A 12,152-nucleotide genomic window follows, 5' to 3' on the forward strand; every position below is an offset into this window, starting at 1 on the left:
GTGTGTCTGCGCCCGGCACATGCCCCCACCCCTAGCCCCACCCCCTGTGGTGGCCCGCCGCCTGGTTATTTTTAGCTTGCCCTATAACATCTGGCCCCAGAGACTCCAAGCGGGCAGTTCAGATGGCAGTGGTCAGCCGGCCAGCAGCAGGAGGAAGCGTGTGTACACCCCCCCCCCCACCGGCTTGCTGGGAGACGTGGCTGGGAGTGGCCTTGTCACTCTGGAATAATGAGCACTTCCTTGCAGTCTGGGGCGTCTCTCCCAGGGGCGGCATGCTGGCTTCTTGGCAGCTGCGAGGGCTGGGGGCGGGCACACAAGGGAAACAGCCCAGTAAGTAGGATGCGTGGGGATTCCAGTTGCTACCTCATTCAAATTTTGAACTGGGCTGACAAACTCTGTCTGTCCATAAAGGTTTTTTGGAAGACATCGCTGAACGGGGCTGGCTGAGCACGTGGCCGAAGGGAGATAACTATGCCCTCGAACCTGGGTGTCCTCTCTAAGGTGGGCATGGGAACAGTTACCGCATGTGTTTCTTGGGAGAGCTCAATGAAATTGTGCATGAGAAGCATTTCACACACATCGTCAGTGTGCTCTGTGTGTCGGCCTGTGCGTCTTAAATGGGGATAAATATTTCACCAACCTTATATTCCATCACCTGTTCACAAAAAGCCCAGGCGGCCGGTAGCAGAGCTGGGCTCAATCCCAGACCCTTCTGACCACTGTGACACACCATCAGGTGAAGTGGAAGGGACCCAAGCTCCAGACTCAGATGCACCTGGGCCATGTCCCAGCTCAGCTTCTGTCTATGTGATACTGGGAAATCTTCTTCTGCTACTGCCCCTTAGTTCTTTCGTCTGGGACACTAAGTCTGTGGTCATTTGTTTCAGTGGCAGTAGGAAGCTCATGCACCTGGAGTGGGGAGTGGGGTGTTGGCTCTACAAGGTCAAGTATCTGCACCTTATTGTCTGCACCCCTAAGCCTTCCACAAGCCCCGGCCTGCATCAGCACTCAGTAAGTACTGGCTAGATACATGAAGCCCCTGTTAGTGCTTTCTTCAGTACATGACTTGGCATATAGTAGGTGCTCAATTAGTGTTCTACCATTGAGATATCAGTTCTGCAGCAGCATTTGGATGACAGGGACTCAGGGTGCCAAGCAGTGACCTGTCAGTTAATTTCTTGCAAACATTAACTTATAAAAATGACCCTTCAAAGTCTGGAGGACAGCAAGGGTAGCTACTCCAGGAACACGGCAACACTGTGAGGTTTATGTGGAAAATGAAAAAGCCCTGAGAGGAGACATTAACATGGAACAAATTTCCCCGGGAAAGCAGCCACTTTTCTCTGAGCAGGGACAAGCAGGATCTGGTCAAACAGCCAGCCTGGGGGCTCCCAGCAGGGGTCGAGGGGGAAGCCAGGGCTTGGGGCCCAGCACAATTTTAGGGCCAGCAGCTCCCCCAGGTTCCTGCCAGGCCTCAGAACTATATGTTCCCAGTGGCAGAGGCCCTAGTTTATCTGAGCTCTGGTGACCTGGACTTGATCCCAAGCTTAGTGGGCTGTCCTGTGAGTGTGGCTTCCTGCAGATCTATGGGCAAGGAATCCTCTGGGAAAACCTTGGAGCTGGTGAGGCCTTTCATCTCCTCTGTTCGGAGGGGTCTGCTGGTGAGGCCTGCTTTGGGGTCTGACAGTTACTGTCTGCCCAAGGCTTCCTGCCCTCTGAAAAAGGGGGAAAAATGCCTCCTTGAAAAATATAAAGGGCACAAGTGCTTAGGAACCTTGCTCTATGGAGCAGATGACATGGCTCACAGTTACAGGTTCCAAGAATAAATCCTGCCCCTCCACTCCTGATAAAACTCCCCCACCTGACCTCTAAGGCTTTATGTTCCTTCCCCAGGAACGCAAAACATTTTCTTCCATGGGGTGCTCTAGGAAAGGGGACAGGGTGGCATTGATTTATACTTCACACTAACGTGTGAATGACTCCCAGCAGAAACCTTATATTCCATGCAGACAAAGAAGGAGGAGCAGAGTACATTCATTCATTCACTCCTACATTTGAATGCCTACTAGGTGCAAGGCCTGGAAATACCAGAGAGAGCAAAACCAGGCCCAGCCTCTATACTTACGGGACTTCAAAGTGTTTGATAAACACTTAGCTGGCACTGTTTTGGTACCAGGCACAGTTTGGGGTGCTTTAAAAATATCCACTCACCTAATCTGTCACAATTCTGTTAGACAGGCACTCTTACTGTCCTTATTTCACAGACAGGGAAACTGAGGGTCAGACAGATGAACAACCTGCCCAAATATATATAGCTGATAACTGGCAGAGCCTGAATTCAAACCCACACATTCGTTTTCAGCGCCTGTGCTCAGAGTCATTACACCATGAGTCCACAGGACATATAAGCGGGGCAGTTGACCTAGTCACAGGGGTCAACAGAGGTCTCCCTGGGGAGGTGACCATACCTGAGAACTGAAAGAGAATAGATTTTAGATTCCAACAGACCAGGGCAGAATACCCTGCTGTGGGGGAGTGAGAGGGAGGCAGGCTGGCTAACCCTAGGTGTGGGCCTAACTCAAGTGGCTCGGTGGTACCACCATCCAAACCGAGCTACTCCTTTTTACAGGCCCTCAGCACTTTTGCCTACCTGGACTCCTTTCTGTATTACAAAATATTACAAAATATTTTAAAATGATCTATTATAGCTCATTGATAAAAAGACAAAAGTAATATTGAGGCAGGATAGTAAGAAGCTAGGAAAATTCCTTGGCCAGTGGAATGAGGAAACTGAGACAGATAGCTGAACAAACTAGCTGAGCAATTTACAGCCAAAAACAGAAGGTCACTAGGGTGGAAAACCCTGGTGCCTAGCAAAGGGCAAATCTGGCTCTGGCCTTCACCCCGGGTTGGCCTTTCCTCCTCCAGCAGGTCACTGGTTGAACAGTTCAGACCACCTGACCTTTCTTACCTAGAGATAACATCTAGGCCTCAGTTGTATTTCAACTCCAGGCCCAGAAAAGTAGCAAAACCAAATGAGCCTGGCACTGACCAGATAGTGGAGCCAGGATCCTGAAAGGGCACAGCTGGAAAACCTGATGAATATTCTATTAAAATCTCCACAAAGTCTGCCCCTAAGCTCCCAGCCTTTAAAAACCCTCCAAACAAAGAAAACAAAGGACCTGGTGCTTGCCCTCCCTCCAAGAAGCAGCCCCGTCTTTCCCTCCCCCTTCTTATTCCCCTACATGCATGGACCTCCTAAACTCTAAAAGGCCCCACGAGACTTGCAACCAGGGGAGTGGTGGGCAGCAGCAGCTCATCCCAGGCTAAGCCCCTGATCCTGTCTCCAAGGGCTCCTTTTCTCTGACTTTCCAGTGAGCTGACAGCAGCCCCACCGTGGCTTCTTTCCCATAACGTTTCCAGGGAGCCAAAGCAGAGCACTGTCTAGGCTCTCTCCATTGCTTCCTCTACCCTAAGCGCTTCCTTGTTTCACTGTCCCCAGCTTTAATAAATGTTCTCACAAAATCACCTGGACTTGCATAGTGAAATCTTTCGTGCACAAAGTCAAGAACCCACACACTACTGCCGGCCCTAGGCAGACCCGCTAAGGGCCAAGTCCCCTTTCAGGTGATTATACAAGCTGAATGATGTTTTTTTCTTCTGATTCTAAGAGAAATTAAAACATTTTCCTAGGCTTCTAAAAATCTTGTGGGCCCTGGGCAGTGTGTCTGCTATGCCTGTGGGAGAAGACAGCTCTGGGTCCAATTACTGCTGTGTGACTTCAGGCAAGCCTTTGCACTCTCTGAGTCAGTAAGCTGTGTATGTGTGTGTGTGGGGGGCATTAAATGGATGGCACAGGTAAGCCTACTGGGCACATAGGAGGTGCCGTTCTTTGCAGTTCCCTCCTCTCTGTGTCCTCTGCAACAGCAGAGTGGAAAAGGACCTCAAGTTGCACAATCAGCCTTAAGAACCTTGCAGCCCGGCTCTGCTCCAGGCTGTGAATGAAAACAGATGTCCCCTGGCTGCCTTGTTCTTGGAGAGCCAGACCCTGACCTCAGTGCACCTGGCCATCCTATCATTGACCTCCACTCAGTGTCTGGCTCCCCCTTAAAGTAGATGTCTTCCCAGCCAGGGAGCTCCCAGCTTTTCTCTCCAACTCCAATTCCAACTCCAATGAGTCTGCTGGCCTCCTCCTGCCCTGACAGTCCAGGCCAAGTGAGGTGAAGCGGACATCGCAGCTCTGGCCAATGTGACCTCTCATGGGTGGAAAGGTCAGGTTTGAAGATGACCTGGCTCTTCTCCCAGCTGAGGCCCCACCCTGTCAGCCTACTCAGCTTCTCTCCAGCAGCCAGAACTAGGACTTTACTGGGTTTCGTTTTTCCTTTCCAGGATTTGGATTCACCTCCAAAGCAGGGTTTGCAAGTAGGCCACTCGTTTTTGTTTTTTCTCCCAAAGCAAATCTGATTGTGAAACCCCTCCCTGCCCTACCTCCCAAGCTGAAAACCTTGCCTTGGTCCTTCTGAGACAAAGGGGAAAATGCACAACCTACAGGTCTTGCAGGTCAGCCAGCCTGCAGGGGTTTCAACAACACTCACGCAGCAGGAACAAATGATCAGATGAAATGAATCAGAAGCCAGATCAATGAAGTCAGACTCAGCTGTTGCCAAAGTTCCCCAGATGATTCTAATGAACTTCCAGGGCCAGGAGCTCTGACAAATTTGGCCTCTCCCCAGACTCCATCCCCTCCAACCCCCTCTCCTGGCCTCATGTCCCTCCAGCCCCCTCGCTCCCCCTGCGGCAGCATGCTGGACTCCCTGTGTGCAAACTCACCATGCACCCTCTGCCATGGGGTCTTTGCATATGCTGTTCCCTCTCCCTGACTCTTCCCTATTTTCTGAGTGAACTTGTTAAGACTTCCTCACATCTTAGCTCTCAGCAAAACAGTCGGCCCCTATATAATAAACGAGAACAGGGTCCCTTCCCATGCTCCAACCCCCTCCCACCCTGTGGGAAACATAGTGAAGTCCAACAGTAAGTGGACTGTGAGACCTTGGGAGCCTGGCCAGCTCTTCAGTCAAGAAAACAGCATTTTGATCTCACACAGCACCGGTCCCCCTCCACCTGCATGCCCTGTTTTTCCCTGTTTTCTACACTCTAAAAAACCTTGCGCTGGGAAAGTCTGGGTGGCCGTGAAACAACAGCACTGCCACCATCCTAGTCCTGTGCGGCTGCTGGGTGGGAATTAGTGGTTCAACTTCACTGGTTGAAAGCCATCAGTACACATGTAAGTCCTAATAAACCCATAAACCCATGTCTTTCACAGCCAGTCCTCCAGGTTATTTCTTTGGGAACCCAGGAACAATATGCTGAGGTTTTCTGGGCCCTCAGCACTTTGCACAACAGTCCCTTCCTCCCAGAAACATTCCCTGTTCTCCAGTCCAGCTCAGTTCTCCTAGGTCAGGTTGTCATGGCCCCGGGGACCTCTGCTTGACAGGACGCACGCAACCCACGGTGGGAGTGACATTTCCTTCTGACATTTCCTGACTTTCCCAATGGATGGTAAGCACTCTAAGGGCAGGACTGTGTCTTTGCTGTTTCTTGGTTTTTCTTTCTCACCTACTATGCACCTGGAACATAGGAGCTCAGTGACATTCACTGCGTGGCTAAATGGATTCTTCTGCAAGCCCACCAGGGCTCCTGCCCAGATGACTTTGCTAGACCTTCCTAATGCCAGCCAGTGGTCCTAGAGTCACCACTGCCTGGCACCAAGTCCTCAGACTTGGTTGAACTGATGAGAGCACCTGCAGCATCACCTGCCCCTGCGGTGTTGTCATCCCACAATCGCACCTGTGCTAGACAGCGTCCTAGTGGCTGGGGACACACCACACTCCTCTCTGCCACCACCCTGTACCCAAGGGCTGCCCTTCACGCATACCCCCAGGCATCCGGGGATGGATCATCCTCTGTTGTGGGGCTGACCTGTGAACTGTAGGAAGTTTACCAACATCCATAGTCTCTTCCCACTAGATGCAAGAAGTATTACCCCACATTCCTACCCCACCAAAAATGACTCCAGACATTTCCAAATGTCACCTAATCAGGGGACAAAATCCATCCTCCCCAGCTGAGAATGCCTGCACTGAAGTCATGAAGCTGACCATCTTACGTAAAACAGGTGGAGTCAGGATGTTGGTTATAGTTATTGTTAAACTGACCATATCTGTTCCACACACTTTCTGCGTGTAAAATATCACAAAAAGCACCCCAGACTGGAATAAACTCTGCCAGGAAGCACGAACCCGAGGCTAAGGGCTCTGGAGTCTAAGTTCCATTCTTGCTTTACCCGTCTTCCCACGGCCTCTGCTCTTTGTCAGGAAAGTGGAGACCATAGCAGCCCCTTGCTCGCAGGGTTACTGTCCTCACAGTGGGGGACAAGTGTGACTTATCATTAGTGTCACCAACATAACTCCAACAACCCAGTTCTGAACATACTGTAGTTAGAGAGAACTGCCATTCAAACAGAGCAGGCAATGAGCAAATGGGGCAAAATGTAATCCCTTGGTGGACTTGGGTAAAGAGCATCTCAGTTCCTTGCAGTATCTCAGTTGGCATTATATCAAAATCGAGGCATAAAAATTTAGAAGGGCGGGATATATGAAGAATTCTTGCAGCTCAACAACAAAAAGACAAAGAACCCAATTTAAAAATGGGCAAAGGACTTGAGTAGGCATTTCTCCAAAGAAGATATACAGATGCCAGTAAGCACACAAAAAGATGCTCAGCATCACCGCTGTTAGAGAAATGCAAATGAAAACCACAGTGAGATAGACAGCACTTCCCACCCAAGAGAGTGGCTAGAATTAAACAAACAAAACAAAAAAAAGAAAAGAAAGATAAAGGAAAGAAAAAAGAGACATAAGAAGTGTTGGAGAGGATGTGGGAAACTGGAACCCTTGTGCACTGCTGGTGGGAACGCGAAATGGGGTATCCTCTGTGGAAAGCAGTCTGGCGGTTCCTAAAAAAGTTAAACATGGGGTTACCACATGACTCAGCAATTCTACTCTGAGGTATTGAAATAACCGAAAACAAGTATTCAAACAACTCGTAAACAAATGTCCATAGCAGCACTGTTTACAATAGCCCCCAAATGTCCATTAAAAGTCTCAGAGAGCCGCGCGATAGAATCTTAGCCGTGAAAAGGAATGGAAATTAATTCGTGCCAGGATGGGCAGACCCCAGGGCACAGAAAGCAGATGAGAGGTTTCGGGGGCGAGGGAATAGGGATGGGCAGTGAGTGAGGATGGGTGTGGGGCTTCCTCGCGGGCGATGAAATTGCTCTGGGCCTAGACAGAGGTGGTGGTTGTGCAACACTGACTGTACTAAACCCACTGAACTGAACATCGAAAAATGGTTAATTTTTATGGGAAAAAAAAATAAAGTAGAAAAAATTTAAAAAGACTAGGTGAGGGGAGACTGATTTGAGTTTCGGCCACCAAGACACCTGTTTAATTGCTTCTTTTGGCAGATTGCTTAAGCCTCAGACCATCCCCCCATCCCCTCCTGCATTTGTGGTCCTGCTGACGGCTCAAGGTCAGCCTCATGGGGGTCAGCGTCAGGCCATCCAGGGAGACGCTGACGCAGCTCCACAAAACCTGAGCCAGGTAAAACCATACAAGACGCTGTTTGCCTAGAATGTCATTTAAAAAAACAACAACAAAAACTCTGACTCCAGGAAAGCTGGATGTGCAAACATTCCCCTCTGCTGATGTCCGGCCTGGGAGGTGAGCTGGGGATTTCACAATCTTTCCCCAGAGGAATGTCAACCTTCCAGGGAAGTAAGCGTTTCCCACATCCCTCCTCATCTCGTGTTTTCCTGGAATACCTGGGATCGCAGAGGCCCTGTGATGGTGCAGAGGGGGGTGGCAGGGCTCTTGGACCCTGGCATGGGTCTGGTACACAGTGGGGCCTGGATAACATGGGAGAGAGATCCCCTCTGTCACAAAGGGGATGGTCAGGGGGGCTGGGGTAGGGGGGAGACACAGACCAAAAAAATAGGTACATTGTGCTAAATGCTGTAAGGACACAAAAGTCTGAGAAGTGATTATGGGGCACCGTGCGGGAGGTAACCCCCTTTAGAGAGAGTGGCGAGGAGCTGTGACAGGACGTGACAACTAAACTCAGAGATGAGGCCAACAAGTGCAGGGGGAAGGTGTGGTGGGAAGAATCTTCCAGGCAATACGTTCAGAACTGGGTTGTTGGAGTTATGTTGGTGACACTAATGATAAGTCACACTTGTCCCCCACTGTGAGGACAGTAACCCTGCGAGCAAGGGGCTGCTATGGTCTCCACTTTCCTGACAAAGAGCAGAGGCCGTGGGAAGACGGGTAAAGCAGGAATGGAACTTAGACTCCAGAGCCCTTAGCCTCGGGTTCGTGCTTCCTGGCGGACTTTATTCCAGTCTGGGGTGCTTTTTGTGATATTTTACACGCAGAAAGTGTGTGGAAGAGATATGGTCAGTTGAACAACAACTATAACCAACATCCTGACTCCACCTGTTTTACGTAAGATGGTCAGCTTCATGACTTCAGTGCAGGCATTCTCAGCTGGGGGGGATGGATTTTGCCCCCTGACTAGGGGACATTTGGAAATGTCTGGAGTCATTTTTGGTGGGGTAGGAATGTGGGGTAATACTTCTTGCATCTAGTGGGAAGAGACTATGGATGTTGGTAAACTTCCTACAGTTCACAGGTCAGCCCCACAACAGAGGATGATCCAGCCCCAAATGTCTGGGGGCGGGGGGGGGATAAGGCAGCCCCTAATCCCTGCTGGAGTGTAAAGTTACGAGGGCATTGAGGGGTAGAAAGAAGGTTCTTATTGCCTCCAGAGGAGATTGGAGCAAAGGGTGATGGGAACAGGATTTTAAAGAGGGACCAGTAGCGATAAGGGTGGGTGGTTCCCCCACAGCCCTAGCCACCCAACGACTGACCTAAGCCAATCATGTATTCCCATTCCCCCTCGCTGGTGACTGGTTCAAACACAGACCTGTCATCTGATCTGAACCAGTGAAGTGTGAGGGGAAGTCAGGTGAGGCTCTTCTGGGAAAGTGGCCCTCACACCTGAGAGCCACGCTGGAAAGTGATGGTTCCTCTGAGCATCGGGATGGGATGCCAGGGTCTACAGCAGCCATTTTGCCACCATGAAGAGAGTCAGTTGGAAAACGAGGCCAACACTGAAATAGCAACATGGAAAATAAAATCTGAGCCCTTGGTGACATTGCTGAGCTATTAAATTTAGTCAGTCCAAGAGCTGTCCTGCCTCTGGGCTTTTTGTTGCATAGGACAACTAATCTTTCTTATGGTCAAGCTACTTGAGCTGGAGCTTTTAGTTACCGACCACCAGATACATCCTGACTGATACACAACAAATTCAAGTCCAGCCTGGCTAATGAGCATCTATGAAACCAGAGGCTAAGGTGGAAATGATGGGGAGACTCACATTTCTTGAGCACCTTCTAGATGCCACACTTTGCACTAGGCATTTTACTTAGGTCCCTCCTAATCCTCAGACCAGCCCTTTAAAGCAGCTACAATTACTCCACTTAACAGAAGAACAAACTGAGACGGAGAGGTGAAGACACTTGCCTGATCCCAATTGGCAGGACCAGGATGTGAACCCAGGTCTGCAGTGGCACTTGACCGGCCTGCCTCCTGGGTGAGTGGCAGTGCTATCATTCTCGGCAAACACCCATCATTGCCTACGAGATGAGGATGCTGATCTGCTGGGCGGCTGGCAGTCCCCCAGAGCCAAGAGCCCACCCAAGAGAGACTAGGAGCCTGACTATGGGGAAACCATTGCCAGAGCCCACAAGATAATTCTTCTGGAGCCCTTCCTTCTTCCCTCCTGGTGGACAAGGATTCTGGCAGGCCACTTGGCTGCGAGAGGTCAACGGGACAGCAGGGCACTCTGAGCTTCCTGCTCCCCTCCCTGGCAGGGTCCTCGGAGAACACTTTGCCTTGGCAAGAGTTTACAAAAGAGAGAGAGAAAGAGTCCTTGACCCTCACTGTGCAGAGCCTGGTGCATATAAATCTATCACTTGGCAAAAACACGCTGTCCCGCCGTAAATCACAGTGTGCTGGGCATGTAAATTCAGAAAGTGATTTCTGCCTGCTGGGCACGCAGGGCCACAGCCCTGGTGAGTGGGTCAGAAAGGTGACAGCCTGCTGCTCAGGCCCAGCCCTACCCTCCTCTTCATCCATCCCTCAAGGATCAGCCCTTAAATACTTTTCTAACTTTTATTTATTTTTCTTATTACAAAGGTACAGGATCTGTATCAGAAGGAACCATCGAAACAATGATGGATATTTAAAACAGAGGGGATTGAAGCAGAGATGTGGTTATACAAGCTACGGAAAGGCTGGGGAACCAAGCAAGGGACCCAGAGGTTATCAAGGGCAAGAAGCAGCTGCCCCAGCTCCAAGTTGGTGAGGACAGAGAGAGGATGGTGTTTTTCAGGTCCAGGATCTGGGGTCAGCAAGAGCTGGGAACGTGCTGTCTGCAGGGGTCAACCCCTTGGTAATGTCTTCCAGAATGGGAGAGGAGGGTGGATCTAGGGGCAAACAGGCCCAAGACCAGACAGGTAGTCATTGCAAAAGAGCCCCCTGCCTTCCCCCATATGGTGACTTCATTTCTCCCTTCCCTTCCTCTTTCTTCTTCCTCTAACCAGATCAAAGCTAATAGAATCCAAAGCAATAGCAGAAATGTTTCCATTCATTTTTAAGCAGATATTTACTGAGCACCTACTACATGCAGGGCATTATCTTAGGCCCTGGGATGTGGAGAACTTGCATTCTGATGGGGTGGGGTGGGGATGCCACACCACAAACAAGAAATGAACGAATGAATGAGATAATCCCAAAGGGGTGGTGTATGAAGGAAATAAAACAGTGATGAGCAGTGAGAATGGGTTGTGCAGGGTGGTGGGCAGGGAAGTCCTCTCTGAGCAGATGACATGCCTCTGAGCAGCTGTCAAGACTGGAGCGATGGAAAGGAATCGCCTGTGCAGAGAGAGAAGGAGGGAAGGAAGGAGGGAGAAAGGGAGGGAGATGTATCTGAACTGAAGTTGCCAACAGACACTGAGAAAACTAGGGGCCCTGGGGAATATACAGGGGGGACTGGCTCCACCATGAAGCCCTTGCCAGGTGTCAAGTGCTGCTGTAGGGCTGGCTCACGATGCCCCCTGCTGGAAGTAGCCAGGTGCTGCTGAGGAAAGAAGTTGGGTATTTACACCTAAGGAAGAGTAACAATGTCTACTTTCAAGCTAAATGGCCTTGCTAACTAATTTCCTACCTTATTAAAATGAAATTTGTCATAATTTGATTAGAGCCAGTCTGACTTTAGTCTGATTTGATTTGTTAAGCAAAGTAACAACAAAGACAACTCCAGGGAAAGGTGAACAGTCAAGGAGGCTCATTACTGCACTGAGTAAAACTGTAAAACATGGGGGAGGAGGGCAAATGTCCAAAGGTAAGGAATCAATTAGAGAATTAGATATATCTAGGGACTGGAATAGCATGCCGCTGTTGAAATGGTGCATAATGTGCTGACCTGGGGAAATGCTCATAATATATTGCTAAGAAATAAAAATAAATGATACAGCAAAGTGTGTAGTATATTTCACTTTTTTGCAAAAAAAGTGTATTTTATGTATGTGTACATAGAAAAATGTGGAAGAATACACACTAATACATCAACATTTGTTTTCTCTGGGAGCAGCATCATGAATCCCCCTTTTTTGCTTTCCTATAATGGCCCCCAAAGATGTCCACATCCTGATCCTCAGAACCTGTGGAAATGTCCCTTATGTGGCCAAAGGGACTTTGTAGGTGTGAATTCAGTCAAGGATCTTGAGATTGGGAGGGTATTCTGGATTACCTGGGTGACCCAATGTAATCACAAGGGTCCTTATAAGAGGAAGGCAGGAGGGTCGTAGTCAGGAGAGTTATAGTCAGGAGACGTGACAGTGAAGGGAGGGAGGGAAGGAGAGAGAAAGAGGGGGAGAGGGAGAGAAGAGATTAATTTGAAGATGCTATACTTCTTGGCTTTGAAGATGGCGACAGAGCCAAGAACCAGAGGATGTGGGTGACCTCTAGAAA

The sequence above is a fragment of the Miniopterus natalensis genome, chromosome 18 (assembly GCF_054644295.1).
Source record: "Miniopterus natalensis isolate mMinNat1 chromosome 18, mMinNat1.hap1, whole genome shotgun sequence".
NCBI lineage: Eukaryota > Metazoa > Chordata > Mammalia > Chiroptera > Miniopteridae > Miniopterus > Miniopterus natalensis.